The 25,956-nt window shown below is 32.8% G+C and overlaps 1 long non-coding RNA gene across 1 annotated transcript in view; it reads left to right on the top strand.

Moving 5' to 3' along the window:
• The window catches only part of LOC116274939, a 55,605-nt gene extending 32,035 nt beyond the window's left edge, over nucleotides 1–23,570 (top strand). The window contains exon 3 of the long non-coding RNA XR_004183795.1: nucleotides 21,264–23,570. This is a non-coding gene — a long non-coding RNA (uncharacterized LOC116274939). The remainder of the gene's footprint in view (nucleotides 1–21,263) is intronic.
• The last annotated feature ends 2,386 nt before the right edge of the window (nucleotides 23,571–25,956 follow it).

Raw genomic sequence — 25,956 nt, forward strand, 5'->3', positions numbered from 1 at the left:
TTGAATATGATGTTAGCTATTGCTTTGTCTTATATAGTCTTTCTTGTGTTTAGGTACATTCTATACCTGATTTGTTCAGTGTTTTTAATAATAAAATAAAGTTAAATTGTATTCAATGCATTTTCTGCATCTATTATAATGAGTGTATGAATTTTGTTCTTTATTCTATTAAAGTGATGTTTCACATTTGTTAATTTAGACATGGTGGCAGGAGGCAGACAGTTTCCTAGGCAGGAAGGGGTGGGTCCCTAGTGAAACACCACCTTCAAGCCAGGGATGGCCTGAAGCTTTGAGATTGGGCTTCCAGTTCCAGGTGAAGTCCTCCACCAGGAGTGAGAACTTCCTTGGTGCCTTCTGGTCAATCAAGTGGTGCTTTAGCCAGGCCCACCCATGGACCAATCAGCATACACTTCCTCCTGCCCATGGATCAATCATCACTCACTTCCTCCATTCTGAGCCCATAAAAAAACCAGGACTCAGCAGGTTCAGACACTCCTTGGGACCACCTTACTGCTGATAGGAGATACCTACTTTGGTCTCCTCTCTGCGGACAGCCTTTTGGTTACCCTGTAAAGCTCTTCTCCACTTTGCTCAACCTCTAGTTGTCCATGTAACCTCTTTCTTCCTGGAAATGGGACAAGAACTGAGGACTGCCAAATAGCTGGCATGAAAGGGGCTTTAACACATTCCTGGCTGGCTCACCAGGCTGTGGGTGATGATATACTCCCAGACCGTGGGAGTGAAAAGTGGTGACCCTTCTGGGGGCCTAGACTTCAGGATTCCCTGAGCCAGAGCTGTAATACTATAGCCCTATCACTGTCTGCTGGTGCTGGGTGGCTGACCCACACAACATGAAGCAGTGGTGAGGCTGGACCAGCCCAGGAGCCACTGACCAGAGAAGGGTCGTGAGACTGAAATAGCTGTAACAGAAATGGTCCCACAACAAACCCACCCCTTCACTTGTCATGCTGCAGATGACAAAAAGAAGAAGGACAAAAGAGCTGCAGCCTTTCTGGGAGCTCAGACCTCAGGGCTCCCTGAACCAGGGATGTGACATGCCCTAACACACTTTTTGGGGCCCTGCAATTCCTGGCATCTCTGAGCTTTCAGGCACCACCACATTGCCCTCATTCAGATGCTGGTGCCTGCAGTGGAAGTTGCTTGTGGTATGTCTGGTCCAGCCACAGCTTCACACAGAGCCAACGCCTCTGCCAGTGCCTGAAGCTGCCTGCCCCACTGCAGCAGCTGACATGCATGACTGTGCACAGTGGCCGGAACCCACACTCAGTCACTCACACACCACTTGCTGCTGTGTGCCTGGCTTGCCCTTGGCAGGTGTGGGATCCAGGTCAGTAGTGTGAGCCAGGTGCAGCCTGCTGGGCCAAGAAAGTGGAACAAGCCCAGCGGGCATGATCAAAACTCAAGCAGAGGCACCACCAACCACAGAGGTTTCTGTCTGGTGAAGCAACACCCAAAGGATCCTGTGACAGTATGTTGAACCATTCTTGCAGCCCTGGATTTAATACCATTTGGTCATGTTAATAATCTTTTGTATGCCGTGTTAAATTCAGTTTGGCAGAAGTTTGCTTAGGATTTTTGCATCTGTATTCATCAAGGGCTCTCGGCCCACAGTTTTATTTTTTTGTGATATAGTTGGTTTTGTATCAGGGTTAGCTGGCTTCATAAAATAATTTTGTAAGTATTTCTTCCTCTTTATTTTTTATTTTTTTTGGAAGACTTTGAGAATTGGTATTAGTTGTTTAAATGACTGATAGAATTCAGCGGTGAAGTGATCAGGTTTTTGGCTTTTCTTTGATTTGAGGCATTTTATTACTAATTCAACATCTTTACTTGTTACTGGTTTCTTGCGAGTTTCTATTTCCTTCATAATTCACTCCTGGTAGGTTGTATGCATCAAATAATGTATCAATTTCTTCTATAATATCCAATTTGTTGACGTATAGTTGTTCAGAATAGTCTTATGATATTTTGTATTTCTTTGTATCTGTTATAATGTCTCCTTTTTCCTTCTGATTTTATCTATTTGAGTCTTTTTTGTTTTTTCTTAGTCTAGCTAAAGGTTTCTCAATTTATCTTTTCAGATAAACAACTCATAAATTTGTTGATGTTTTATATTGTTTTTCTAGTCCCTACTTCATTTATTTCTACTCTAATTTTTATTATTTTCTTTCTTCTACAAAGTTTGTGCTTAGTTTATTCTTGTTTTTCTGGTTCCCTGAGATGCAACATTAAGTGTTTTATTTGAGATTCTTTTTTTCTTTTTTGGTGTAGCTATATGTTGCTATAAACTTCTGTCTTTGAACTGATTTTGCTGTGTCCCATAGGTTCTGGTATATATTTTTTTGGTCTCAATAAATTTTAATTTTTTCATTTAATTTCTTCATTGACCTATTGGTTGTTGAAGAGCATGTTGTTTAATTTCTATATATTTTTTAATTTCCTGAAGTGTCTCCTATTATTGATTTCTTGTTTATGCCATTGTGGTCAGAAAAAAACTCGATATAATTTTAAAATCTTACATTATTCAAGAATTGTTTTGTGGCCTAACATATAATTTGTCCTAGAGAATGGCTCATGTGCAGTTGAGAAGAATGTATATTCTTCAGCTGTTGGATGGAATGTTTTGTATATGCCTGTTAGGTTCATTTGATCTAGAATGTAGATTAACTCGGATGTTTATTTATTTTCTGTCTAGATGACCTGTTCATTGCTAAAATTCTGGTGTTTAAATTCCCTACTATTATTGTATTGTTGTCTGCCTCTCCTTTCAGAAACATTTACATTTGCTTTATATATTTAGGTGCTCCAATATTCAGTATACAGTTATAAATATAGTATCATCTAAATGAATTTACCCCTTTATTATTATATAATGCCCTTCTTATTTCTTTTTATACTTTTTAAAGTCTGGATTAGTTGCTATGTATATAACCACTCTTGCTCTTATTTAATTTTCATTTATATGAAATCTTTTTTTTTTATTGCTTTTATTCTCTATGTCCTTAAAGGTGAAGTAAGTCTCTTGTAGGCAGCATATAGTTGGTTCTTCTTGGTAATACATTGAGCCACTGGGTCCTTTGCAGGATATAATTTATTTAATTTAAAGTAATTACTATCTGATAAGAACTTACTACCGCCATTTTATTAATTGTTGTCTAGTTGTTTTGTAGATTTTTCATGCTTTTCTTCTTCTCTTGCTGTCTTTTCATGCTAAGTAATTTCTATAGTGGTATGCTTTGATTTCTTGCCTTTTGTTTTTTATGTATTTTCTATTACTTTTGTTTGGTTGTTATTATGAGGCTGCCAAAAAGTTCTTATAGTTATAAAAGGCTATATTTAGCTGAAAACAATTTAACTTTAATTGCAAAAAAAAATAAAAAAATAAAAAAAAAATGCACACCTCTACTCCCACACAACATTTTGAATTTTTGATGTCACCATTTTTACATCTTTATAAATTTCCTATTCTGTAAAAATTTACTGTGGTTATTATTAGTTTTAATTATTTTGTGCTTTAGCCTTCATGCTAAATATATAATAGATTTACAGATCACTGTTATAGTATTAGAGTATTCTGAATTTGACTGTATGCTTACTTTTCTAGTTTCATACATTCACATTTTCATGTTGCCCATTTGTATAGTGTTCTTTCAGCTTGAAGAACTCCTTTTACCATATCTTGTAAGACAGTTCTGATGTTAATAAACTCCTTCAGCTTTTGTTGTCTGAGAACGTCTTTATTTCTTTTCTTTCTGAAAGATAGCTTTGCTGGGTACTGCCTTCTTGATTGAAAGGTTGTTGTTGGTTTTATTTTCCTTCAGCATTTTGGATATATCACCCAATTATGTCCTGCCCTGTAAGGTTTCTGCAGAGAATTTTCCACTGCAAAGTTCTACTCTGTGATCTTGCTCTGCTCCTCTCCACAATTTTAGTTTTTATTTGGAAAAATCACAAACAATTTTCTATGTACCTATTGTTTACAAACTGTCAGTTATTATTTTCAACAAAAAAATTTAAATGAACTTGTCAATACTGTAAATATCCTTTATTATGGACTGAAATGTGTCCTTTCAAAACTGAACATTGAAGCCCTTATCCCCAAGGTGATAATACTTGAAAACAGGACCATTAAGTAGACAATTAAGCTTAAATGAGGTCATATGGGAGGGACCCTAATCCAATAGGAATGGGGTCCTTATTTGATTAAAGAGAAAGAGAGAGAAAAAGAAATACCAGGAGTATGCAGAGACAGAGAAAATGTGATGTGAAAACAGTGAGAAGGGAGCTGTCTGCAAGCCAGAAAGAGAGCCCAAATCAGAAACCAACCCTGAAAGCACTTTGATCTTGGAGCTTTTAGCCTCCAGAACTATTAGAAAAAAAAAAAAAAAATCTGTTGCTTAAGTCACTTCATCTGTGGTACTTTTCTTATGGCATTTCTAGCAGATAAATATACCTTTTCTTGCTTTTACACATGGCATTCTCATTTAATCTGATAAGATATTTGTGAATATTCAGAGGGCACAGAAATAATTCAAGTTTGAATGTTAAAGTGTTTTTAAAATTTACGCTTATTGTATCTTTCCAAAAATAACACAAAGTATAGAAATAAATGGTAAAACTTAAAAGCTCTAAAAACCGATTGAGTATATTACAACTTTTCAGTCTAAAAATAATTTTTGTGTAAAAATCAAGGTTTTAGAAGGCACATTCTTTTAACACTTCAGTTATTTTAAACACTTTATAATCCTTTTTTAAAAAAATTATTGACAGTTACTTTAAATGGAAATCATTTCACTGTTAAGCAGATAATTGGTGTCCTTTGCTTTCAGAAGTAATCAATTTTAAATGCAAAAGAAATTACTAGATAGGTAGCCTTAGAATATTCTGTATCAATTCAAAAATTATCTAGAAGTGGAAAATGCTGCTCAGGAAAACCTTGATGATTAAAAGTTCATCAAGGTCAACAGAGTTACTATGAAGTAATATCTAATTCCAGTCAGTAAATTATGAATCTGTATCTCAGAATGTATCATAAAATAGAATCCAGACTCATACTCTTAGGCACAACATTTTTCCTTTTAAGTTTATGGTCTAATTTTATATATGAATTATAAATACATTGTGCATACGATATGTTAAGGATATAATATGATCTATAAATTTAAGCTTTCAATATTATGTAAGTGTATGAATTATTAAAAGCTTGCCCGCCCCCCCCACAGGTGGCTGAGTCAGGAGAATCACTTCAACCTGGGAGGCAGAGGTTGCAGTGAGCTGAAATCACGCCACTGCACTCCAGCCTCGCGACAGAGTGAGACTCTGTCTCAAAACAAAACAAAACAAAAACAAAAACAAAAATGAAGCTTGACTCCCTTAGTAATATAAAAAATAATATGCAAAAAATTTTAGCATTTAAATGCTTGAACAATAATTCATACCAATAATCCCAGAATTAAACTAAGAATTGCTAGGCTTCGTTGCCGTAGATATAGCCTTTTATTACTAGAAGTCTTTTAAAAGAGCATATATTGCCACGAAGAATAGAAATTAATCAAATATAGCTTTAAGTTGAAGTACTGACAATATTCCATTTCAGATCAAGTCATTTATTCCATAATTAATTTGTAAGAAGGTAATACATACTAATCACTTTCTGAACTCTTATATAGTTTATAATCTAATTTAAAGAATAAACACATATGCATATATACAAACAACAGGATTTTATTTTATTTTTATTTATTTATTTTTGAGACGGAGTCTTGCTTTTTCACCCAGGCTGGAGTGCAGTGGCGTGATCTTGGCTCTCTGCAACCTCTCCCTCCTGGGTTCAAGCAATTCTCTGGTCTCAGACTCCTGAGAAGCTGGGACTACAGGTGCTTGCCACCCACACCTGGCTAATTTTTTTAGTTTTAGTAGAGACAGGATTTCACCATGTTTCCCAGGCTGGTCTCAAATTCCTGACCTTAAGTGATCCACCCACCTCATCCTCTCAAAGTGCTGAGATTACAGGTGTGAGCCATTGTGCCCAGCCCAAACAACAGGATTTTAAAGAAGAACACGGGGAGATTTTGGTTAGAGCTGAGTTGTCATACAAAGCCTTTTTGAGAAAGTGACATTTAAGCTAAGAACAGAATAGTAAATAGAATTTGAAAAGAGAAAGAGGGGAAGAGATTTACCAAAAGGAAAAACATTTGAGAGTATTTTAAAAATTTGAAATGAAGAAAATAACAACAGATTAAAGACAAAAAAGAGAGTGAGTGGGAAAATAGGTAAGGGTCAGGTAATCGTGTTCTTGTGTCATGCCAAGTAATTTGGATTCATTTTCTAAAACCAAGAGGAAACAGTGAAATATTTTAGGAATGATAAAATAAATGTATTTTAGCAATTCTATAAATTTTCCCGCTGGTATAATTTACTGAGATAGAAGAGAAGTGTTTCAAATGTTATTTTTCTTTTTATTTAAATTTGGGATCAAGGGTTTAATTACAGTCATGTTAATATTGGGATGACTCTAATAAATCAGTATTGAAAGCTTATTTTTAAAGTGATCTATCAGAAAGGTCTGAAGAATTTTTTAAATTACATTTTGTTAGTATTGAATTAAATTATCTTTGGCCTAAAGCTGCCTTTGTACTTTAAATTCATACATAGCAAACTGCAGTATAACTTAGTACGTAAATAAATTGCAACCTAACCTAAGAGTATATTCTTCTAACAAATAGCTGAATCTCAGCCAATCACAGCAACTGAGTTTCAGCCATTTATGGGATGCCAATTGATCTTTGTCTAACAAGGCAAATGCCAAGCTGTAACCAATCAAGCGGTTTCTGTTGTCATTTCCTTATTCTTTCTATAAAGACAGCCTGCCCACGTTGTTAGGTGGAGCTCTTGGAATCTTTCCTGGTTCTGAAAAATGCTGCCTGGTTCACGAATTGTTCTTTTCTCAATTAAACTCTGCTGAATGTAATTTGTCTGAAGTTTTTTATGTTAACACTGGTAATCAGAAGAGGAAGAAATTAGTTGAATAAATACTTTAGATATAAGAAAGAGGCCTTCAAAGATCTGCCAAAGAAAGCTGAATATAAAATAGTTATCATGGCAAAAGGAAAACCAAGAGTGTGCAATGTCAGAAAAGAAAAGGAAAGAGAACTCTATGAAGGCAGGTTCAGGTCTCTCAATATTGCTGATAGGTCAAGCAAGATGAGTACTAAAACAATATTCTTGAATTTGGTCACTGATAGTAACCATGGAAAAGGAGTATCAGCAAAGAATTAGGAAATGGCTATATCAAAATAGAATCAATGAGTATCTAAAAATTATATATAGATAAATGTATAAAGTTGCATTGAGAGACATTTATAAAAGCCTAAATAAATGCTTCAAAATATGATATTTTAATTATAGTTTACTTTAAAATATCTATAGTTTCAAATAACCTCAGTAAAATTTCACAGATTTTGTAAACTTTATCAATGAGAATTTTGAAACCTAAAAAAAATATAAATGCATAGACTAAAAAATCTGAAGGGAAGGATATGTAACTAGGGGGAACTTGACTTACCTGATAATACCATGAATTATAAAACTATAATAAATGAAAGATCATTAAAATAATATAATGATAAATGTATAACTCAACTGAGCAGAAAAGATAAACCTTTTAAAATGTATACATGGAGGCTGGGCACGGTGGTTCATGCCTGTAATCCCAGCACTCTGGGAGGCCAAGGCAGGTAGATCACGAGGTCAGGAGATCGAGACCAGCCTGACTAATATGGTGAAACCCCATCTCTACTAAAAAAAAAAAAAAAAGAAAAAGAAAAAATTAGCAAATTAGCCAGGCGTGGTGGCAGGTGCCTGTAGTCCCAGCTACTCAGGAGGCTGAGGCAGAAGAATGGCGTGAACCTGGGAGGCGGGGCTTGCGGTGAGCCAAGTTCGTGCGACTGCACTCCAACCTGGTCAACAGAGCGAGACTCAGTCTCAAAAAAAAAAAAAAAAAAGAAAACAAAAACAAAAACAGAAAAAGAAAGCATACATTGATACTGGATCTATTACATAGGTAGAACCACATATTGGTGGGAAATAAACAGAGTTCTTCAAAAAGATTATTGTGGTACAATACAGTATCCATATAGAAAAAAAAAAAATGACCACTCTTATAAAGTAAACAAAAATCAATCCTGGATGGCTGAAAGACTTAAACATAAAGCCACCACTGTAAAATATTTACAAAATAATACAGCATAGTATCTTCATGTTTTTTGAATAGGTTGAAACTTTCAAAACAAAGAGAAAAAGTGTTCATCATAAAGAAAAGGATTAATTTGAGGCTGCCTTAGACAGACTATCTTGCTTCAAAATAAATTATAAAAAGAGTTAAAATTTTAGCCATATTGTGGAAAGTGATACTTTTTCACAAGTTTAACCTAATATCTTAGTATCCAGAACATATAAAGAACTTCTAAGGATCAATAAGACAAAAACTAAACCTATTAGCAAAATGGACAAACAACTTGAACAGGCTCTTTACAAAAGAGGAAATACAGATGGCAGATAAATGAAAACCCAATGCTTAACTTCATTATTAATACAATAATTCAAATTACAACCACAGAGAAATACTGCAATACCCTCAAAAAATTGGAAAGAAAAAAAAGTTCATCAATCCAAAAGGTAGATGAGGAAATTGAGGAATAATGCTTCATGGCATTAAAATTGGTTGAAAGACTTTCAAGATAAGTAGATAGTATCAGAAATTTTAAGACATGTTTAGTCTGTGATAAGCAATTCCACTCAAATTAATTCCCAAGGAAAATCCATGCATATGTGAACCAGGAAACATGGACAAGAGTGTTCATGGCAGCTTTGCATAAACAAATGCTAAAAAACATCTCAATGGTTCCTCAGTACTAAAATCAGTACATGAATTGTGATATGCATGTCACAGAGACACAAATGAATAAATTATGGTTATTCACAAAATGCATGAAAAACATTCTTTTAGAAGAGGAAGATACATGAATATATATGATTCAACTATATTAATAAATTATGTTAACTGACAAAATAATTTTTTAGTGATTTACACATCAGTAAAAAAGGCAAAAGCAAAACAAGTAAATATTTCTCATTAAAGTTAGGAGAGTAGTTATTCACAGTGTTAGTGAAGCTGGTAGTTGTCTTTATGTAGGACATTGAGAATCTTGTTATATTTTCTAACCAAGTTGGTGTTTGCTCAAGTGTTCATTTCACAATATTTTTTTAAACTGTGCATTTGTTCATATACATTTGTATAATTTTAATGCACTATTTTTTGTGTTAATGGTAATAATAATAACATGCACACAAAGCAGAATTACTGAAATGGTAATGACTCTTTGTAGAAGCTTGGATATTAATAGGAGCAGAACCATGGAGTATCCTGTCATAGGAAATAGAGTTGAGATTGATTCTGTTAACCTAGGTGATGTTCAAACACTTTGTGGATGCAAAATGCCAGCCTTAAAATATTTTCAATTTTCACAAACTTGCTTGTTAACACCTTTCTTTACTTAATTATTGGGTAACATATCATCTTTTATCTTTACTCCTTTTAAATATTTTTAAAATTTCATTTTATGTTTAATTTTTGTGCATAATAGTACACAGTAGGTACATATATTTGTGGGGCATATGGGATAATTTGACTTCTTGTTACAAAAAGAACCAAATTATATCCTTTTAGTTATTTTTCAATATATAAGAATATTATTATTAAATATAGTCACCTTGTTGTTCTATCAAATACTAGATCTTATTAATCTTCATACTTTTAGAGATAATAGTTTGCATTTTAAAAGTTACTGTCTTCTAAATTTACATCGTATTTTAAAATATTCTTGATTATAAGTAAGCACTTACTGAAGCACAAAGATGTTGCTTTCAGAATTTAGAGCAAAAATAATTACCAGTTAAATATGTATAATATTTATATAATTGTACTTCATTTTTAAATGCAATAGGAAGGGAATAATAATACTATATAAGAGATTTTACAGATGATGCATACATTATATAATAATAGTGAAATAAAAATGTTATTTCTTGCTGGAATTCATTTATGTCAATAAATATTATTTGACAAAGACTAGTTATTAGCTAAGGAAAGAACGAATATATTAATAATAACCAGCCACTTTGTGTTCTAACATCAACTGTCATAAAACCTTCCTTTAAACCACTTTGGATTACCAGTTATTTTATATCCTTATGAAGAGAAGAGAACTGGACAAAATTTATGACATAAGTTAGATGAATGATACAACCATAGAAAGAAAACAGAAATATATGCTTTATTCCTATGTGTTTATTTCAGATATGTTAAATTTTAGGTGTATTGAGACTATTGTTTTTGATCTTTGTGATTGCTTTGTTATCCAAAACAAAAAACACTTTGTGACTTCAAATAACTAAATCTATAAATAAATAAGATATTTGTCAGTATATATGTGTATGTTTATATGTATGTGTATGTATTATTGAACACTCATATAATAGAAAAACACTATTATCAGATTCCAGCATCTTGTGACAGAATCAGGTCTCTTTGCTTCTTGTAATTTCTGTTCCAGGGCTATGGCATTTTTATCTTGTGATTATTTTGTCTTTTGTATTTCTCTCTTCTTCCATGGATAGGAGAAATTCTCATGGGAAGGGATAAAATATGTCAGGTTAGTATCTTTACTCTGTGCTCACAGTCTACTGCTAAATCACTGCTGATCCTGCCAAAATAAGAAACTAGTTCATTGATTTACAATATGAATGGCCTCTGTCTATTGGTATAAACACACAAAGTAGAGAATCTTGCAGGACTTCATAGTAAAAATCTTTGATGTAAGATGAATGACCTACAAAATATGAGGAAATCTACTCCTTTCTCCACCTCAGTGATGTCTGTTTTGTGAGTAGATACATGATTTCTGCTCAAGGAATACAAAACTACCCATTTTCAGTTCCACCAAAATTTTTTAACAGTATCAAGAGCTCCAGGTGAATTACATTTTGGTGAATATGCCCAATGAGAGCACATTTCTTGACAAATGCCCAAAGTTTAATAAAGGGGTGTTTACGTTTCTATGTGTACGCAAACACACGGTACCTAGTTGAACTGTTTTCTTTCCCTCTGACTTTTTCTTAAGCAAATTCTATCTTGTCACTTACAACTTTACAGGAAAGATCATAAAAGTCACTCTGATTTTCATTTCTAAATATTATTAGAGTTATTTCAATAGTGAGCTTTGATCTCTAAAATTTACCTTCTTCTACTTTTCAATATTACAACCTAATTTAGCCTAAACTGTCCTTTAACTCACTAAATATTTAAAAAAGAATTTCTGATCTGCATTTATCTGACAAGGTGATGCATCCTTTTGAAGTTTTGTCTTCCATCACATCATGATGGTCTGTCACTCATGTGACAAGGGGTTTAAGATGAGTGGAGTTGAGGAGAAAGGTCAAATAAAATGCACTGCCAGACTCTGGCATGACAAAAATCCATCAAATAAAAGAGCAAAACCCCTTTAGCCTGTGAGCATTCGATTACAAATTGTCAAATGTTCATGATAATCTAAACTTCTGAGATGAACTCAAAGTGAATATTGGCTTCAAATTGAAGAATGGCAATAAGTTAGTTAAAATTAAATTGAACTACAAACCTGTCACTTCCAAGCATTTCTCTTTTTAGATGGACACCATGCTAAATTCCATCTTCAGAATTTGGTTTTATTTCAGTACTGGATTTTTACTTAGATTTATAATTGAATGTTTCTAGTTAGAAAAATGCTTTAAGTGTGCTTAAAAGGCAGCATCAAATCCAACTCATTGATTTGGCAGATATGCAATGAACTCACACACCCAGCTATTAACATGTGGAGTTTTATATTTTGCTATGTTGGAGTTGGAGAGTTGGTGAAAAGTTCAGAGAAAACATAAATTTATATATTCTCAGGGGAGAAGCAATTGTATTCTAGTAGGAAAAAAAAAATGGTATGAATGGCCAAAGGGGCAAGTGTAATTGTAAATGATTAGGTTGATTTATTACCAAAGTTGAGTTGCTAAATTACATGTCAAAATTGCTTTTAAGTTTTGTGTTATTCATTTGTTTTTTACCTCTTAACTATACAATTTGAAATTAACATCCACACAGACCTCACAAGGAATAGCTATTAACATCAGAAATCTAAGGTATTTAGTTTCTGTATGCAACTAAAACCCAATTCTGGGGGCTGGGGTGGTATCTTTTATATGAAACACAATATTGGGAAGTTACGTGAAGGTTGTAAAATAACATATATAAATAATATAGATACGTAGATTTCTCATTTTATGTTTATATAAATATGTCTAAGTGGGAAATTTAATATAGCACAAGGAAAGTGATTGAAAATATGTATTAAATCATGTTTATCATGAATTATAGTATGAATAATAACTCTTTAAAAACTATTCTTATTTGTTTATGGAGTCAATTAACTAATTTAAATTAAAATATAAAAATATTTTAATAAGAAGTACTATTAAGCCCAGTATGAATGAATTGAAATGAAAGTGTTAATTCTGTATTTGAGAAAAGCAAAAATGTAAATTCAGACGTGAGAAATAAATTTTATCAAGCAGAATATAATTTAAAATTAGTGATTTTTTTAACTTGCAAAGAATAAGTTAATTAGGGAATTTGAATGAATTTCTTTGGAATCACTGAGACAACACCTCGCCCAAGGAAAAAATTAAAAATAGGAAGTTTTCCATGTGCAATGGATCCTTTTTTCCCAAAGGATTACTTGTTTTTTCCTGACTGACCTTTTTCCGTGAGGGCTGTTACTGGGATTGATTAATTTAAAAAATTATGAATATATTACCCCAGGCCCCATGATTGGGTTTTAGTTGCATACAGTGACTGTTACGTTTTTTTTTTAGGTAAACTCATTTTGACTTTCTTTACATCTTAGAGTAACATTCTAGATAAGGCCTTAAGAAATGTAAAAACAATATTACTCTGAATTTTGTAATGAAGTTATATCATACCTAAGAATTGAGATATTTTGATAAACTTTTACTGTCTCAACTTTTATGGCATGATCCTTTTTTGAGAAGAAAGCAATTATTTAAGGAATGAAGTGGGAGCCTGCTACTAGAGAAGCAGATAGACTTTCTAAATAAAAAAGTCAAAGAATTATTTCGAACTTGTGTATTGTGTATTTTTATTTTCAAATATAGAGGACTTCTCAGGTGACATTTTATCATTTTTGGGTATAGTTTAGAAAAGATAGTTTTAAGATACCAAATAATGAGACTGCAAGTAAAATTTCCAATAACATTACATTATTGAGGATGTGATACCACACCACAAAAAAAACTTTACAAAATAAAATTTGAAGAAAATTGGGTAATTTTTTTTCTCTTTTTGTGTTGCAACCTCACTGCCCTCATGCATTATTGTGAAGCTTTTACTTGTAAAATCTAACCAACACAGAAATTTTCAAGCACCGTATGGTTATTAATGAACTGATCAGAAAGTGTTTAACAAACATTCAATATGCGAAAAACTGCTCATTCTTATGAAACCATTTCTGCAGCTCATTTGGGTATGCTGGCATCTTTGAGTGACGAGAATTAAACTGCTCAAGTGCATGGTAGCAGCAATGAGCTGCTCTACTTGTAACTGAAATCATGCTGCACTGGAGTCGATAAACCAGGTGAATAATATCTCTCTAAAGTGATTGTCATTTAAGGATTTTATGTTTCAAATGCTCAACCAACATATATGAAAGATGATGAACCAACGAGCACCTCAGTGCCATTTATATAAAATCATATGGAACATGGGAAAAGCAGGGTAGCCCATGTATCACATTACAACAAATCTGAAAATATTGACGAAGGGAGAAGGCCTCAAGCCCAAAGAATAAAAAAATAAAAATAAGACGCACATATGATGATGATTCAAAGTACTCTATTCCAAGATTGGGCTGTTTAGGTTGTACCAAAAGTCTGTAAGAGATAAATATATGATTTTTTGAAATAAAACTATACAGCAGATTGTAGAAGGTTAACTTTATAGGGACAACAGACCATTAAATCATAGCTAACCGTTTTGTTCCAAGACTAAACACCTTGTTGTGAGACAATCAGTATTTCCAGTGCATAAAACAATCTGAAAGTATACAGAAATGTACAGTAAGTCATGTTTTTATGAATAAAATTCTTAATAAATAATTCACTACCCCAGTTAAAATTATAGAAAACCAATAGGTTAATCAAAAGTATACATTATAAAATATCTTGTCTTTCAAAATACTCCTCAAGTGTTATGGAAATTTTTAAATGTTACTTATTTTATAAGTGATACATGGGTCTCTTGCAATATATAGTTAGCAGACTAGAAAGTTGTTTCAAAAGAAGATTACTTACCATTTTCTAAGATGATATTGACAATTATGATATTAATATATAGACCATGGATAGAGATACATGAGCAAATGGTGATTGTAACATGGCTAGAAAAAATGTTGAGGTGCTATTTTCTGCAAATAAAAAAATAAAGTTTTAATGTAGAATATAATTAAAACTTTAATTAAAAATCCACATTAAACATAATATTAAGTGTTAGAAATTAAAAGCCATACACAAACACATCCCGATAATAAGTTATTTAGAATCATTGCTGATATTTATCCTAAAATGCAATTCTTATTCCTCAGGCTCCTAACTATTCATTCTTCTATTAAGAAACAAAGAGATCTTTATTATTAGGAGAGAAAATAGCCTTAAACACGAATAAAAAGTTTACCAGGATATGAATAATAATTAAACCGTATCCTATGATATTGAGTTTGAGGCTTAAAATGGTTATATATGTCCCTTTGTAAAAGTAGGAGATGACTTACTATTGAGCAGAGTATATAATAATCATTTTGATTTATAAAAATATCTTCAAGTTCAGTAATAGTTGATGTTAACCCCAGACATGAAATCCAAATGTAGTAATCCTAACAGAGTCAGTGATCAATGACTATATCAAAGGTCAACAATTGATTTGTAAGAGCATATCTATCAGTAACCATTTTTCAAAAGTGATTTTTATGGACAATGACAGAGCTGATAATTTGTATGATGTAGTTTATAAATATTGTACAGCTTTGTGCAAGGAGCAGTCTGTTTTGTTGTCTGGCCAGACCTGGGTCTTCTAGAATTCAGCAAGAGAGACTTAGAGCTACATTTCCTGTCAATTGTGACAAATAACCGTAATTTTTTTGATAAATTTAGTGACCTATGACAAATCCTATGAGATTATGACAAAACGTGCATATTCCTTTGGTCATCAAATTTAAGGATAAAGCTTCTAAGCATAGCCAAGTAGCTGAAATGTGGCACTTTCAGAACATTCAAGGCAAAATTGAAAAGTATAGAAATTGGCTTGGAAAATGTTTAGAATGAAATATTAGGCAGACAACATTCTATTTCAGCCAATGCAATAAAATACTTTCACTGTGAAGGAAGCTGAAATGCCCTTTGAGTCCATCTGGAAAAGAACACTTTGCTGAAGTCAGCTCATTTAAGATAAATCCTCTATTACCATGTTGGCATTCTAAATACATTATCCAAACACATGAAAGTAATTGATGTCTTAAGCTTTAGGTGAAACCATAGGCAATGTTAAAAGCAAATAATGGATATGGCCTCGCCAGTGGGTATGATAACTGTTAGCTAACTTGTTTGGTATGACTTGGTGCTCTTGTGCATCATGTCTTCTATTAGTGACTTGTGAGAACTTACCCCTTGGAGGTTTCATCAGAAGACAGAATGATGTTGTGATCTCATAATGAAGATGTTATGTTTAATTCATAAGTGCCACAAGCAAGAGGAAAGTATGTATAGAACAATGCTTCTAAAGAGCTACATGAAGCTGACTGGAGACTAGAGGAAAATATTCATGATTCCCATATGTTTACTATACAATGGATTTCTGAAAAAAAAAAAAAAAAGCTTGTACCCAGCATACAGTGAAGGATTTTGCTTTCTGAGATGTCTTACTTTTAATTTAATAGATTTAAGGGTCTAATCAAATGTTCGGGGAAGTTTCATTATTATCCTAACATGCATAAAATATTTGAGATTGTTCATTATTAAAGATAAAAGTGTCTATTAGTTAAAGTTCTATATAATATTTAAAATAATGTCATCGTTGTATTTTTGAACTGTTTCTCACTTTAGGACATGTTTTCAATAGACATCTAAGCAAATAAGGCCAACATCTGAGAGCTGTTGAAAAATTTTGCAATTCAAAATTCAACTAAATTAAAAATAGTCAAAGAAACTACTTAAGTATTAACAAATTTGTTTCTGTGAAGCTAAGAAGAAGTATTTTCATATAGGAAAAGGAGAAAGCATTTCTCACTAGTATACCTACCTGCACTATGAAAAATGGTCAAGCATGGAAACTTGAATATACAAGAAGAAATATAGAATCAGTAAAAGCAAATATGTAAGAAATATGAAGATTTTTTTCTCTTAATTTCCTCAAAATAAAACTATTTAAAGCAAATTATATTTAGGATTTACTGAATATAAAATACATGACAATGGTTGGAAAATAGAAGGAGATGGTGAGGCATCATGAGATCACTTTTAAAATTACAGCAGAGCTGGAGTCTCGCTCTATCGCCAGGCTACAGGTGGCGGATCTCAGCTCACTTCAAAACTCCGCCTCCCGGAGTTCACTCGCCATTCTCCTGCCTCAGCCTCGAGTAGCTGGAACCGCAGGCGCCACCATGCGCCGGCTAATTTTTGTATTTTTATTAGGGCGAGTTTCACGTGTTAGCCAGGATGGTCTCGATCTCACGACCTCGTGATCCGCCCGCCTCGGCCTCTCAAAGGGCTGGGATTACAGGCGTGAGCCACCGCGCCCAGCCTCATGAACCACTTTTACAAAATTGACATTAACAGAATATTGTACCCTATACCCGCAGAACAAACAGAGGAGAGCAGATGAGATTTTTACAATGATAGACTATGCTACCATAGGTAATAAATTTCCAATGTTAAATGTGCGGGGGCGTATTTCTGACTACACTATACATGAATTAGGTATTAGTAATCAGAAAATATTTCACAATGCCTAATACCTGGAAATTAATATATTTCTTTAAAAATTCTATGAGTTGAAAAAAAAACTCAGAAGATAATTACACCACAAAAATTCAACTTGAATTAACAACACAAATTCAACTTGGATGCCTAAATCTATGGTTGTGAGATGCAGCAAAAAGCTAGGTTGAAGCAATTTGTGAATCTTAAAAGAAACACTCAGTATTAAGGTAGATTTAAAAATTAACAAGCAAACAGAGTTCTTTAAGAAGCTGGATAAAAATAAACTTCATAAAAATAGGCAGAAGGAAATAAAGATAAGTACCAAAATGAATAACATAGAAAACAGACAAAAAACATATAAAATTAACAAAGTCAAAGTTGATTATTTGGTGAGATTAATGAAATTGATAAACTCTTAGAAAGGCTAAATGAGGAAAAGAGAGAAAATTAAAAAATTACTGATATCAAAAGAGGACACATTCTTACCAATTCTACTAACAATAAAAATATATTAATGCAATATTAAAATAACTTATTGCCAATTAGTACAACTTAGACAAATCATTGCAGAAAACAAATTACAAAAACTTAAATTTACAGAAATAGATAATTTGCACACGAGCAGCAGAGCATCCAAAGCATCAAGGTTAGAATCAAAATTACTGCTCCAAAGTAAATTTAGGCACAATTGTTTCATTGTGTATAATTCTATTAACCATTTATAGAAGAAACAATACTGATGTTATAAAAATTCCTTCAGAAAGTGGAAGAGGAGAGAACTCCCCAAATCTGTTTTATGAGGCAGTCTAAATCTTTAAACCAGAACTTGACAAATGCATTACAAGAGAAAAAATTACTGATCATTATTCCTCGTGAACACAGACCCAAAAATTCTTAAGAAAATATGATCAAATTGTGTCCAGCAATATATAAAAAACCATTATAAACATGTGACCAAGTGGAGCTTGTTCAAATAATGCAGTCATATTAACAATTATTCATCAACTTATGTAAATCACTCTATTGGCAGGATAAACGAAAAAGAGGCAATATGATAAATTCAACAGATGTCTAAATAGCAATTTATTAAAATCAATGCTCATTCATGATCACATAAAACCTCAGATATCTCAAAATAGCATAGAATTTTCTCAATCTGTCATAGGTCATTACGGAAAGCCTACAGCTGATCTACTTAGTGGTGAAATATTGAACACTTTGCCTCTGAAATCACAAAATGGAAGGTGTTCTCACTCTTATGATTTTTACTCAATAGTTTTGAGAATTCTATTTGATATAATAAAGCAAAATAAATAAATAAGTAAATTATCAGAAAGGAAAAAGTATAGCTGCCATTATAGTCAGACAACATTACTGTGTACCTGAAAGATCCTATGAAATATGCAAATTTAAAAAAAAAAAAAAGAACCAAAAGTGGATTTAGCAAGATTCAGGACACAAGGTATGGTCGGGAAAAATTAAAAAAAAAAAATCAGTTGTATTTTAGTAGAAATCTGGAGACAACACATTTCAAAATTCTATTAAACTAGCCTAAAAAAAACAAATAAATAAATAAATACAATGAAAGTTAGCAGAATTTCTATACTGAAAACAAAAAATCTTGTTCAGAGAGACTAAAGGAGTTTAATCAGAGGCATGAAACTTCATGCTGCCAAAGGATTCAATGCTATGGTATAATAATGTAGTGCCTTGCAAGTAGGTGTCTAGGTTTATCTCAATCTTAATACTAAAAAAAATTCTAGCAGGTTTTTTTTTTTTATTTTTATTTTTAGACGGAGTTTTGCTCTTGTTGCCCAGGCATGATCTCAGCTCATTGCACTCACCTCCAGGGTTCCAGGAGGATTCTCTAGCAGCCTCCCAAGTGGCTGGGTTACGGGTGCTGCCACCACACACCCAGCTATTTTATCATTTTGAGACAGAATTTCTCCTGTTGGTCAGGCTGGTCTTGAACTCCCGACTTCAGGTGATCACATGTACCATGGCCTCCCAAAGTGCTGGGATTACAGAGTGAGCCCGCAGTTGCCCGGCTTCTAGCAGGTATTTTTCTTTTGATAGAAACTTTCAGGTTGACTCTAAAATTTATATATAAATGCCATATGTGAATAAACTAAGAAATTTTGAAAATAGGGAGAGAGTTGTGATTTGGGGATAGGTAAATCTTTATCTCATATAGAACACAAACAGTAGTAACCATAAAACAACTGATAAATTACATTTCAAGAAAAACTTTTGCTCCTCAGAAATAGAATTAAATGAATAAGCAGGCAAGCCACACTGGAATAAAGTATTATCAGAAATGTATCTGGTAAAGAATTTGTATCCAAAATGTAGAAATAATTTTCAAAATTTAACATGAAAAATTGGAAATAAATTACCACAAATGGTATTCAATAGTAAAATAATGGAAAAAAGACGTGAACAGACACTTGACATGAAAATATGTTCAAAATCATTCATCAGCTTAATGAAAATTAGACATCGCGGAGTATTTCAATGAGGTATATGAATACCCCATCATTCCCACTAGAATATCTAATAGCACAAAGATTGATAACAGAGAGTATAGATGAGGTGGAGTAGATGGAATTTTCATCAATTGCTAATGATAATATAAAATACTCAACCACCTTTGCAAAAGCGTTTGGCATTTATATATATACACATATTATATATATATTTATATAAAAATATATATTTTATATAAAAATATATATTTATATATAAATATATTATATATAAATATATGTTTATAATATATAACATATATTATAAATATATATTAATTTATATATTATTTATAAATTTATATATAAATAAATTTTTATATATAAATATATATAATATAATTATAAATATATTATATATATTTTATATCATTATTAAAATATATAAATTTTTATATATTAAAATTATAAAATTTATAAATTTATATATAATAAATTTATATATTAAATATATATAATATATTGTATATAAATATATATTTATATATTTTATGTATAGTTTATATAAAATATATAATATATTTTATATAATATATAAATATTTTAGATATGATTATAAATATAATATATTTCTATATTATATATAATATATTTATATATTATATATTTCTATATGATATTTTATAAATATATATTTATATATTATATACATCATAAATATATAATATATAAACTATATATATTTAACTATATATATGGTTAAATATGTACCTACTCGATGACCCAGCAATTCTACTCTTTGATATTTACCCAGGAGAAATGAAAACATATATATACAAAACAAATATGTATAAGAATAGAAGTTTTATTTATAATATCCAATCACTTGAAAGAGCCAAAAGGTCTTTCAATAGGGAATGGATTAATTCACTCACACAATGGAATATTATTCAGCAACAAAAAGAATAAACCAGTGATTTACACAACAGCATGGATGAGTCTCTGAAAAGTTTGTACACACAAAAAAAGAAAAAATAAGGAAAAAGGCAAACCCCCCAAAAGAAGTAATATATGATTCCATTTACATAAGCATCAAAACCACAGAAACTAATTCGTGGTGTTCAGTGTCAAAACAGTGGCTGCCTGTTGGGGTAGGAGTGGACAGGAAGTTGGTATGAGGGAGCTTTTTGTATTAATGAAAGATCTATAACTTGATTGAAGTGTTGGTTACACAGGCATACTAATTTGTCAAAATTCATTGTATATGTATTAAGATTTAACACTTAATACTTTTTGCCTCAAAAAAAAAAAAAAAAACCCTGGAAATACAACTTTAAACGTTAAATACTTAAAGAACATAAACAGAGACTAGTTAAATCCAAGGTCTACAAACTTTACAGTAATGTTTGCAAACCTTGAAAAGTTATGGAACTTATTTATTTTCTTTGAGTATTTCTGACTGCTGTGTTTTGAATGTGTCCTCTCCAAAATTCATGTTTTGAAACTTAATAACCAATGTGATGGTATTAAAAAGAGTAGCTTTTAAAAGGTGATTAGATCATGAGGATTCTCCCCTAATGAATGGAATTAAGGCCCACATAAAGCAGGCTTCAAGTAGCCTTTCATTCTTGCCCTTCTGCCTTCCAGCATGTGAGGACATACCATTTCTCTCCCCTCCGGAGGACGCAGCTCTCACCAGACAACCCAGCCTGCCAGCGTCTTCATCTTCGACTTCTGAGCCTCCATGATTAGAAGAACATCTTTCTGTTTCTCATAAATTATCCAGTCTATAATATTCTGTTATAGGAGCACAAAACATACTAAAAGACACTGACTTTCCAATCCTATGACTGAAAAAGTAAAAATTTCCGGTCCTATGACTGAAAGAATAAAAAAAAAGAATTATAACAGCTTCCATCGTCAGAAATGAAGAAATGACTTACGGGTAATATTGTTACATTTTCCTGAACGAATTATAAGAAAGATGATAAGAACCCCATTTTCCTCAAAATGTATAAGAACAAATGTAACCTAAAGTGATAAGATTTACATGAGACCAAAAATATTTTCTTATATTTGTGAAAACTAAGCAAATTTCCAAAACAACTTTGAGATTCTCTTTTTCTGGAAATATAAGAAAGAAAAGACTGTTTCATATATTTAAGGTGTCATTCTCCATATAAATTCTGCAGCTTCTTGATATCCCTTACAGTTCTGTGAATGTGGCTGCCTAGGGATAAATAAATGTAGAAACAGAAAGCATTAAAGCACTTTGTGACTCCACAAGCTCCTAAGCATAATTCATGCAGTAGGAAAAAAGACAACTGAATTTTATGCCTGTGAAAAGGTAGGTTATGTGTCCCTTAAGCCCAAAGTGACATAGTATAAATGAATTGCACCATTTTTGGAAATATATCAACTAAAACACTGCTAGGGGTTACAATATGGAAAGGAATATTCTTCCTAAATGTCAAAATATATAAATATTCATAGCACAGACATTGCAGCCTACATTTTAACTCACTGCCTACTTACACCATTGAAGTGAGAAACATGAAAATCACCTTTCATGTGACCATGATATTCACATAGTAATGGGGAGAAAAGTCTTTAAAATAAAAATGGGCACAAACATAAACACTTCTAGGGAAGGCCTATACTTTAAGTGGATTTTGTGTGTGTGCTTAAAGTTCATGAAACTTGCTTGTTTGACATTTTTTTAAAGCATATTATCTCATAAAATGAAAAAATAAAATCCGTATAAGTTGCATTTATTGCCTTGGAAAATGCTATTGTATGGAAAAAGGACGTATATTTGGTGAAAAGAGAAACAAAAATATCCTATTACTGAAAGAATGAATGGCATTTGGTAGAAATACATTTTCTGAAAATTGAAGATTAGGCAGTGCTGGTACAGTAGAATTTACTGCAATTGTTTGAAATCATTTCTGATACATCCAGGTGTTCACAATGCTGCCAAAAGCAACATGGGAGTGTGTACATGCATCAGGCCCATACACAACAAAAGCCCTCCCAAGCGTCAATCTTTACATCATTACTAAAAATATATACACCCTTAAAATAATAAAATAGTCTAATATTAATAAAACAAGTATCAGCATATCTGATATTAACACACATCCATCATTGGGAAGATGAAAGATAAATGTAAAACTGAGGAGAAGTTTTGGAGAAAACATAAAGAGATATTATCTATGAAAATATTTTAGCCTGATTTTTTAAAAAGTCCCTGAATTTTTTGTTAAGTAATCTGTTGAGGTTACAAAAAGTTAAGTATTAGCATATGCAACACATGTTTTCTCTAATTATCTATTAAAATGTTATTTTACATTTAATTTCTTAAAATTCTATGATTAATGATATTTCAATTAAAGGTCTATGGGGAAATAACCCCATATTATTGTTGTCCCATATATTATAGGTTAACAACTATATGGAGCTGTTTTCAAAAATCAATATCATTGGATTTTTAGGTGGCACCTTACCAATAAAATAGATACTGAATGTTCCTGCTAGATTTATAAAATCAAAAAGGAGTTTGATCTATGAACAGACATATACTACTAGGGCATATACTTATCTTTCCCTGATCTATGCATTCTCTCTCAATAGTCAAGTATTCCACAGCTGCCCTTGCATATATCCAGTCACTGAACATTGAATGCTAGTTTTCTTCATCTTTTTCATTGAAAAATTTACTTTAAAAACACAGGCTCTACTATCAAAATAAATATCTGCCAAAAAGATAACATTATACTTGAGTTTTAGCTTCAATTTTATGCTTTATTGAGACTAAAAATACCATCATTTGGGAAAGAGGCATTGAGTTAATATGTAAGTATATTACCAAATATACACATTTTATTGTCTTTGGATTTTCACCTTTTTTGTTTGTTTGTTTTGACAGGGTCTTGTTGTTTTGCCAGCTGAGCTCAAGTGAGTGGCATGATCATGGCTCACTGTAGCCTCCCCAGTCTCAACAGCCCTCCATCTTAGCCTCCCAAGTAGCTGAGACTACAAATGCATGCCATCAAAACCAGCTTTTTTTTTTTTTTTTTTTTTTTTTTTTTTTGGTGGACATGGGGTTTTGCCGTGTTGCCCAGGCTGGTTTTGAACTCCTGGGCTCAAGCAATTCGGCCACCTCAGCCTCCCGAAGTACTGTGATTACAGGTGTGAGCCAGCATGTCCAGTCCTGTTTTTCATACTATTGAATTACTTTTGTCATTTATAAACTTTTAACCTTATGTACCCAAATTCACAGCCCCTATAAACTAAAAAACTTTGGTTTTTTTGTGTTAATATTTGTGTCATATATAATAAACATAATTTTTTTTTCTTGAGACAGAGTTTCGCTCTTGTTGCCCAGGCTGGAGTGCAATGGAACGATCTCGGCTCACTGTGAAATCCACCTCCTGGGTTCAAGCGATTCTCCTGCCTCAGCCTCCCGAGTAGCTAGGATTACAGGCATCCACCACCACACCTGGCTAATTTTTTGTGTTTTTAGTAGACACAGGGTTTCACCATGTTGACCAGGCTGGTTTCAAACTCCTGACCTCAGGTGATCCACCCTCCTCGGCCTCCCAAAGTGTTTGGATTACAGGCATGAGCCACCGTACCTGGTGGATAAACATGATTTTTAAAAATTTCAAAATTATTTTCTACTGCAAATCAATACTGTGTAAGTAATCGTAACGAAGTCACATTTATTTCACCCTGCTTAAGATGAACATTTGATATGGAACTATCAAGATAGTCTAATGAGTTGGGCTAGTATTGAACATTTTATTTTGTTAAAAACTTGTTTGATTTCAAAATGTCATGCAACAATAAAAATGACATTTCCACAAATTACACTGCATAACAGATGGCCTTAAATTCAATACACTAGACCTTGTTGAAAGACAATTCTACATGAGTTTATCCTGCTGCTGTGTGTCTTTTGTAAACAGAAGCAATGACTGTCCCTCGATCTGTACTATCTTGTCAAGGATATTTGTACAGTAAACAGCCTTGGAAGACAGAGATAGTGTTTCCCCCTGGAGCAAAGGGCAGACATGCTTACTCCCCATTATGAAAGATTGAGAATCCCTAAGCTATGATTTCTTTCTTGCAATGCAAACCACTGATCACGCCAGCATCAGTGTGAATACATTCCCATGACCCCACAGGGAAAATGCACTAATGCTCATTGTGCTTGCTGTGATGTGAGTAATAAAGTTCTTTGTCTCTGCCTAGCAGCCTCTGTCAGCATCCCTGCAACTGTGGCAGGCTAACTTGTTAGCTTGCAGGTGGAGTGTGATCTCAGCCCTTTCACAGTCCTGGACGGTTTGGCAATGAGACTGTGATGTTGACAGAGATGTCTTTCTAAAAGAGGAAGGATGAGGGCCTCTTGGGCTAGGATAGGGAATACAAGATGACTCCCTGGGATCTGACATTGAATGTTTTTGCCTTAGTAAAGGAAAAACAGAAGGGAATATGTTCCCTGTCCTGCCTGTTAATGAACAGAAAAAAGAGTTAGTGCTTAGAGGCTGAACAGTGAAATACAGCTTTAAAGCAAGGTGTCCAAATGGTACCTTGATTGTTGTTCACCTTTCTCTAACGAGTAAAAGAGTGTTGAGGCAGGAGAATTTTTATGGCAATGGGACGGAAAGCTCCATGGCCCTAGCTAAAAAGCCGTGGGGCCATGGCAGCTAAACCAAGATATCCCAAAGCAGAAACAAATGTTTTCTGAAGCGAGAACCTTATAATTCAACTTATAGTTTTGGGAGGACAGAAAATATGAGAAATTTTTTCATTGAGCTATGAAAAATTGTGGATTGAAAATGAAAGCAAATGAAAATTAAGGATGAAGTTGCTTCATAACTCAGAATCACCCTTTCCTTCTGTACCCTCTGTTTATCTCTACCGCCTCTACTCTGACTCCTGTTAAAGATGAAACTGGCAGATTAAAGCACATCTCTTTAGGGCCACAAAGTTTACAAATAAATTATGGCTTCTCACTGAAATATCTGTGTCACTGTAGTGTGTTGAATAGTAGCCCTAAAAAGATAGGTCCAAGTATTAACCCCTGATATCTGTGGATGTGATTTTATTTGGAAATAGGTGTTTTGCAGATGTAATTAAGTTAAAGATGAGATGAGATCATTCTGGATTTAGGGTAGGCCCTAAATTTAACAACTCATGTCCCTATAAGAAAAAGGAGAGGACTATTTGAAACTTAACTGCACAGCAGAGACCCAAAGAAGGTCATGTGAAGACCCAGGTGGAAATTGAAGTGATGTATCTCATGCCAAGAGATACCAAGGACTGCTTGCAGTCA

Source organism: Papio anubis, chromosome 5 (genome assembly GCF_008728515.1).
Source record: "Papio anubis isolate 15944 chromosome 5, Panubis1.0, whole genome shotgun sequence".
In the NCBI taxonomy this organism is placed as follows: domain Eukaryota; kingdom Metazoa; phylum Chordata; class Mammalia; order Primates; family Cercopithecidae; genus Papio; species Papio anubis.